This window comes from Schistocerca cancellata, chromosome 4 (genome assembly GCF_023864275.1).
Source record: "Schistocerca cancellata isolate TAMUIC-IGC-003103 chromosome 4, iqSchCanc2.1, whole genome shotgun sequence".
NCBI classification, from domain to species: domain Eukaryota; kingdom Metazoa; phylum Arthropoda; class Insecta; order Orthoptera; family Acrididae; genus Schistocerca; species Schistocerca cancellata.
Window position 1 is genome coordinate 347,963,336 of NC_064629.1, and position 7,802 is coordinate 347,971,137.

Here is a 7,802-nt window from a genome sequence, read left to right on the forward strand (position 1 = left end):
ATAGCGGATCGTCGGTTGAATGGGTGGGATAATTTTGGCATTCCCCGTCTATGTAATACGGAAAACGCACAAGATATCGGACTCTAGCTTGGTTTCCTGGCCGTTATTTCGAATCGTCGAGGAAGCCACGCGCTGGCAGGCATACACAGTTCTCCCTCGTTCTCCCTATCTGCGTCATTTCGAGCCACCCAACTTGAAGAGAGGAGAACTTGGTCGTTCCAGTCGGCCAGAACAGCAGAAACGGCTATACCTCCAACCTTGTTAGGCTGGCTTCAAGTACCTTTCCATATACCACGGAGGTGCACTGTACTTCATCGAGTCTCTAAGTGGCCCAGGAGCAGTTCTCCGCGCCATTCCATTGCTGTTTTTAAAGGTGTCGACATCATGAGGTTCATCGTGCAGCAGTTTATCGTCATTTTGTGGCAAGCGCGGCTTTCCATTACCTTGGAAGCAGCCTTCTGTTAGCCATCACCGAGCTACTAGTGATGTTTAGAATTACGAAGCACGCCGCAGTTGCGCTGGTTGCTGCTATGATGTCGCTACGTTTGCACCGCGAGATACCGGCGCTGCAATTCGACATGTAGCGTGGTAAGCGCTATTGCCCGACACCTGTTACTGTGAGCGCCTTCTTGAGCTTCTTCCGTTGTGGTGTTTCATGTTGCATCATTTCTGTGCACTCTCTAGGGACTGTTCTTTATTCTGAAGACGTTATTGCTTGTATGAACTTTTTTTCTTCTGACTTGTCCTGCAGCAACTCCTTTGCTTGCCCAGCGGCTGCATTATTGTGAGTGATAATTCAAGAAACTTGTGACACGGCTACCTCTCATTTACGTGTCTATTTCTCAACAGATGCAGTGCCTGAGTTTCACTGGTATGTAGCTCCTCTGCCGTCGCTTTTTGTTTATCAGATCTTCACTGGACGACGAAACACATGCTGTAAGAAACGAAGTTCGATACCTATGACCGAAGATCAGCAGGTGAGTGATCTCCTACGGAACAATGATAGTTGATACTTCTCCAATGGCCATTTCTTCAATCCTTAAATAAGCTGTATTAATGCCGATTCTTAAGAGGACAGATGAAAGAGACCTAGCTACAGCTACAGCTATACACCCAGCAAACACGCTGTATGGATATACTCACAAAACATCGTTAATAAGGGTCGTCAGCCTCGCTTTCAGGCACTAAATAGGGGTAAAATTTTCACTTCACCACCACGTATAGTAAATGCATGTGACCATTTAACTGCATTCAGAAACATTCCCTGTCACTGGACTGGATAACACACAACGCTAACAGTCTTCCAGCATTGGTAGATAATCTGTACTTTAACAAAAAAAATGGTAATAGGTCAGAACCAATGGGTCGAAACTGACAGTAACACAACACTTCAAATTTTCATGGAAATAATGCAACTTACTAGCTTTACCTGTTTCCTTTCTTATGGCCAGCAGCACAATATATGCCAGATAATGACATGATGAATAAAAAGCTGCACCAGAATAGCTGCTTATAGTGACAAATTTTTATTCACGACAGATTGTTTCGACATTTATCGCCATCATCAGGTACGTCTAGAATGACGTGACGTCCATATTACATCGTTACTGAGCTGTCTTATAACTGTCACTGTTTTGATAAGATAGTAAATAATGTAAATATACTGAAAATAATACGTTAATTATGGTTTGACAGTAGTAAGAGCTGAACTGTCAAACTACTTTCAAACCATAATTCACGTATTATTTTCAGTATATTTACGTCATTAACCATCTTATCAAAACAGTGACATACATAAGACAGTTCCCTAACGACGTAATATGGACGTAACATCGTTCTAGACGTACTTGATAATGTCAATAATTGCCGAAATAGTCTGTCGTGAATAAAGATTACTTATTATAAGCAGCTATTCCGGTCACCTTTCTAATAATTATTAGCTTTAGTTCACCGTTACTAGGTCTCTCTCTTTCATTAACCACCTCCAAAAAGCTGATGGCTCCTGCAAACCGATACGAGTCCGCTTACTAACAGTCATGTACTCGCTCACAACTTCTGCCTAAAGAACCTGAAAAAATTAATCTAAAAGGTTTATGTCTGAGCACATGCGAAATCTTCTAAAGTTTTCCTACTCGCGGAGTAGCTTTGTGGATCATTGCGTATCACCAGTCAAAATATTCATAAATACGAAACACATGTGAGTACCATCCTCGCGTCAGTAATGCCACGATTTGCCTTCATCTCCGAGGAAGGCGACGGATGACTCCCAAGTCAGTGAGCTACCAACAATTCTCAAACTTATTTAAATTATTCAGCGTTTCAGTCAGTCAGCCTCAGGAGCAGAAGGCAGACTCTCCTATCGGCTAGCCTCTCCTCCCACCATTAGCATTTCTCTGGAGAGTGCTGCTTCCTACCGGTACATATCTCAAGTTTATTTCCAACTTTCAGGGTGTTGGAAAGAATATGACATCATAGGAATCTTTCAGTTTCTAAAGGTAATCGAGGAAACACCGATCACCACACTCACCACTTGCTGCGTTTATCTCCCACAGCACATTACATGTGCATTAGTGTAAAACCATCTCTTCATCAACAGCCAAGGCTCTTTCCCACAGTTCGGACGACACAAAATCAAATAAAATTGCTGCAGTGATCAGCATCCGAATAGAATAATTATTTTTCTGAATAATTGTTTTCAACAAGCTCGGAGATAATACACTACTGGCCATTAAAATTGCTACACCAAGAAGAAATGCAGATGACAAACGGGTATTCATTGGACTAATATATTATACTAGAACTGACATATGATTACATTTTCACGCAGTGTGGGTGCATAGATCCTGAGAAATCAGTACCTAGAACAACCACCTCTGGCCGTAATAACGGCCTTGATACACCTGGGCATTGAGTCAAACAGAGCTTGGATGGCGTGTACACCTACAGCTGCCCATGCAGCTTCAACACGATACCACAGTTCATCAAGAGTAGTGACTGGCGTATTGCGACGAACAAGTTGCTCGGCTACCATTGACCAGACTCTTTCAATTGGTGAGAGATCTGGAGAATGTTCTGGCCAGGCAGCAGTCGAACATTTTCTGTATCCAGAAAGACCCGTACAGGACTTGCAACATGCGGTCGTACATTATCCTGCTGAAATGTAGCGTTTCGCAGGGATCGAATAAAGGGTAGAGCCACGGGTCGTAACACATCTGAAATGCAACGTCCACTGCTCAAAGTGCCGTCAGTGCGAACAAGAGGTGTCCGAGACGCGTAACCAATGGCACGCCATACCATCACGCCGGATGATACGCCAGTATGGCGATGACGAATACACGCTTCCAATGTGCGTTCACCGTGATGTCGCCAAACACGGATGAGACCATCACGATGCTGTAAACAGAACCTGGATTCATCCGAAAAAATGACGTTTTGCCATTCGTGCACCCAGGTTCATCTTTGAGTACAGTATCGCAGGCGCTCCTGTTTGTGATGCAGCGTCAAGGGTAACCGCAGCCATGGTCTTCGAGCTCATAGTCAATGCTGCTGCAAACGTCGTCGAACAGCTCGTGCAGATGGTTGTTGTCATGCAAACGTCCCCATCTGTTGACTCAGGCATCGAGACGTGGCTGCACGATCCGTTACTGCCGTGCGGATAAGATACCTGTCATCTCGACTGCAAGTGATACGAGGCCTTTGGGATCCAGCACGGCGTTCCGTATTACCCTCCTGAACACACCGATTCCATATTCTGCTAACAGTCATTGGATCTCGAGCAACGCGAGCAGCAGCGTCGCGATACGATAAACCGCAATCGCGATAGGCTACAATCCGACCTTTATCAAAGTCGGAAACGTGATGGTACGCATTTCTCCTCCTTACACGAGGCATCACAACAACGTTTCAAAAAAATGGCTCTGAGCACTATGTGACTTAACTTCTAAGGTCATCAGTCCCCTAGAACTTAGAACTACTTAAACCTAACTAACCTAAGGACATCACACACATCCATGCCCGAGGCAGGATTCGAACCTGCGACCGTAGCGGTCACGCGGTTCCAGACTGTAGCGCCTTTAACCGCTTGGCCACACCGGCCGGCAACAACGTTTCACCAGGCAACGCCGGTCAACTGCTGTTTGTGTATGAGAAGTCGGTTGGAAACTTTCCTCATGTCAGAACGTTGTAGGTGTCGCCACCGGCGCCAACCTTGTGTGAATGTTCTGAGCCCTCTGTAGTGGCCGAGTGGTTCTAGGCGCTACAGCCTGGAACCGCGCGACCGCTACGGTCGCAGGTTCGAATCCTGCCTTGGGCATGGATGTGTGTGATGTCCTTAGGTTAGTTAGGTTTAAGTAGTTCTAAGTTCTAGGGGACTGATGACCTCAGTAGTTAAGTCCCATAGTGCTCAGAGCCATCTTCTTCCTGTCGGTTAAATTTCGCGTCTGTAGCACGTCATCTTCATTGTGTAGCAATTTTAATGGCCAGTAGTGTATATTATACAAATCCAAACTGTCGGTGACTGATGAAATTAGTCATAATCGGGATTAAGAAACTTTGGTGTGAAAAATTTACGTCACGCGCTACAGTCTATAATGGCTACATATACACCTCTTGAAATCTTATAGTGGCAGATTGACGCGTGGGGTACATATCTGTATTGCGCAAGCATAGATTCAAACTCCATGACGTTATTAAGCAAATAAAGTAAAATAAATAGATAAGACGCTTGAAAAAGTAAACTTTGTAATAAATGATTTTAATTAAACTCTATTGTACTTCTCCTTCTAATATCAGACTATTCATGATGAATTAATGGAAATTATCATATGTTAAATGGTTCACCAAAAGCCAAAGGAAATCTAAAATCGGAACGTTCTATACAAGAAATTAGGTTTTGATAGCCACAGGAAATAAGCTGGCAATGCATATAATATTCTGAAATTTCAAGTTGTCATTCAATCAGATTCCAAACATTTTTAGTGTAAGAGATAAAGGTTTATACAACAAAACCACGTAGCGTGAAATACTCTATGAACTCAGTTATCTACAAAGGGGCGAAAATAAATTCGTCTGCCTCTCAAAGTCTGTAACAAAACTATATGGAGAAAAGCAGCGTATGTAAAAAAGAATTTAAAACTGCCCCAACCCACAACGTGTTTCCTGCTTTACGTCAAAGCATCGCAGATACAACCTACAGCGAACACAGTGGTACACTGCATATGCAAGAGGCAAATGGTGCAATGTCATCGGAAAAATCTCGTTTATCATGTTTCATAACGACGGTGACATAAAAATTAAGCAATTTCTGTGTTTTGCGTGAATTCTGGAGCAGTATTACTGACGAATATATAAATTACTCGCTTATTACCGTCGATCTAGGCTGTTACAAATAGTGTGCAGTAATGCTTTCGTTTGGGCCGATTATACTGTGTTTTGCAAGAACAGAAGGCCTCGTTGAAGGTTACTGTCTGAAATACACTTTTGGCGTGTTTGTTGTCTTCCAGTCTGCAAATATTTCTGTAGAATTATTATTATATCGTTAATGTAATTATTATTTACTTAATTTAGTGATGATGGATAATCATGTGATAATGATAAAGTGCTCCTTTGAAGTGAAAATTAATTAAAATATAAAACAAATAAAACTTCATAAACATTCAGGACTTTTCTGGGTGATAACTTAAGGAACTCTTACCACAGTTTATCAACGCCATTCCAACGACAAAGAACTTCGCACAAAATAACGAGTATCGGAAGTGCAGCACATGATTTGACGAGTCCTAAAAATTAAATGTTTTGAAATCATAGCGAAACGTTTGTTTGATCAACGCAGTGCCGATCAGCAGCCGCTTTGTGCAGACGGTTTGATTGTTTTCTAAAGAGAGAGGTATTTAGTATCGTTGGTAGAGACTGAAGAGGTCTGCCCACGTAGGTCTGTTATTAGCCAATTGTTTAAGCAGCTTGCTTCTATTTTAAACTCAGTTTAGGACAGTTGTTCCGCTGGTGGTATGTGCTCAGTATTCTCGTGTTTACTTCCAAGAAGGAATGCCGCTATTTCAGGGGAACAGAAAGCACGAAAGCCTACGAAGAAACTCTTCAAGTGTTCGTGGCACGTCATTCCATTTAGGGTTCTTTAATGTCAGCCATTTATAAGGACATAACATACAGCTAACTTTCATAAAACAAACAATATCCATTTTTTACTGATGCTGTTTTACAGTGGTGCCTTATTATAGTATATTATGCTTTTGTCAAAATTACATAATGTTCAGCTCTAACATACTGCCGGAAAAAAAATGCAACATCCTCAAGGACTAGGTCATTTTATTGGCAAGTGAAGTAACGGATAGTTCATCATTGCAGGAGTATATGACAACAGATTCAGACCAAATTAAACACATATGTCACAATAAAGGTTGCCCAAACAATCGCATCTATACGGGTACACAGTGTACCTCCTCTGGCCGCAACGCAGGCATGTATTCTCACATACAAATCATCGTAAAGGTGCTGAATGGCATCTCGCGATAGATTGTGCAAATTATCTTGTGTCTTTTGTTCCAGTTCGGCATTGGTTCTTTCAGGCCCTAGAAAACGTGTATGTCCCCGCTTTATCACATCCCATGCGTGTTCAATTGGCGAAAAAACTGCTGATCTAGTTGGCCAGAGCAGTTATTGTGCACCACGAATAGCACATTGCACCCTTTTTCAAGAAATGGCAGTAGCACGGGGATAACAGCCTGTATGAATTTAGCTGGCACTGATTACTTTACCCTGCTGGAACACCAAATGAGACTGTGAGCTGTAAATGATTCGTCTCTCTCACAGTGAAGTCTGTGGGAACTGTGTGTCGTGGGCGAATGCAGTGTGGAATAGGCAGATCACGAGGTCTACGCCATACACGTGTACGTTCACCACTCGCATACAGGCTGAACCTACTCTCATCCGAAGACAACAGAGTGCCATTCGACTCTCCAGTCAATTCCTTCACGAGACCAGAGTAGCCATGCTTGGCGGTGTCGTGGTGACAGTGGTAGCCTGGCCAGAGCACACGCGAACTTTATCCTGCTGCAAGCGGACGGTTCCCAATGGTCCCTGATGGAATGGCATGTGCACTATGTGCCCGATTTCGTCAATGGATGATGTTCGGTCGGCCACCGATGTTCACACAATGAGTCAGTTCCGACTGGCGTGTGTTCTACGGGGACGTTCACAACTTGGCCTACAGGTGTAGGAATGTTTCACAGACCACTGTTGAAAGCAGCATTACACCACCGATACACTGTGCCCAACATGTACAGCAATCTGGCGATACATCATCCAGCTTCCCACAGACCCATAATGTGACTCCGTTCAAATGACTGAAGCTGTTCAATAAGAGTCCGCTCTCGTCGGTCTCTGAAATATTTTGCTCGTTGACCCCTTAAGAAAAGTGCATGATATCAACACTGGGCGTCGCGGTTCTGAGCTCCATCGCAGAGATGTCGAAGGAATGGGTGAGATGTTGTTGAGGGGGCTGTGACGCCCTTCCCATCGTGTGACGCATCCACGGTAGCGTTGGGAAGAACTGTGGTGAAATCTGATAACGGTGTAACCTCATTAACCCAGCTTTCACCGCACTTGATCTTCTGAGCTCTTACCTTTTTTTCGCATGTCTCGCCACCATGATGTTTGAAGCGTGGCCGAGCGCGAAAGTGAAGACGCAGGGAGCAACAATTTTGCACCTTTACAGAGGAAGGTTCTCGGCACTTTTTTGCCAAATTCCACTTTTGAGCGTCACAGTGGGGGAAAATGACAGGGTTTGA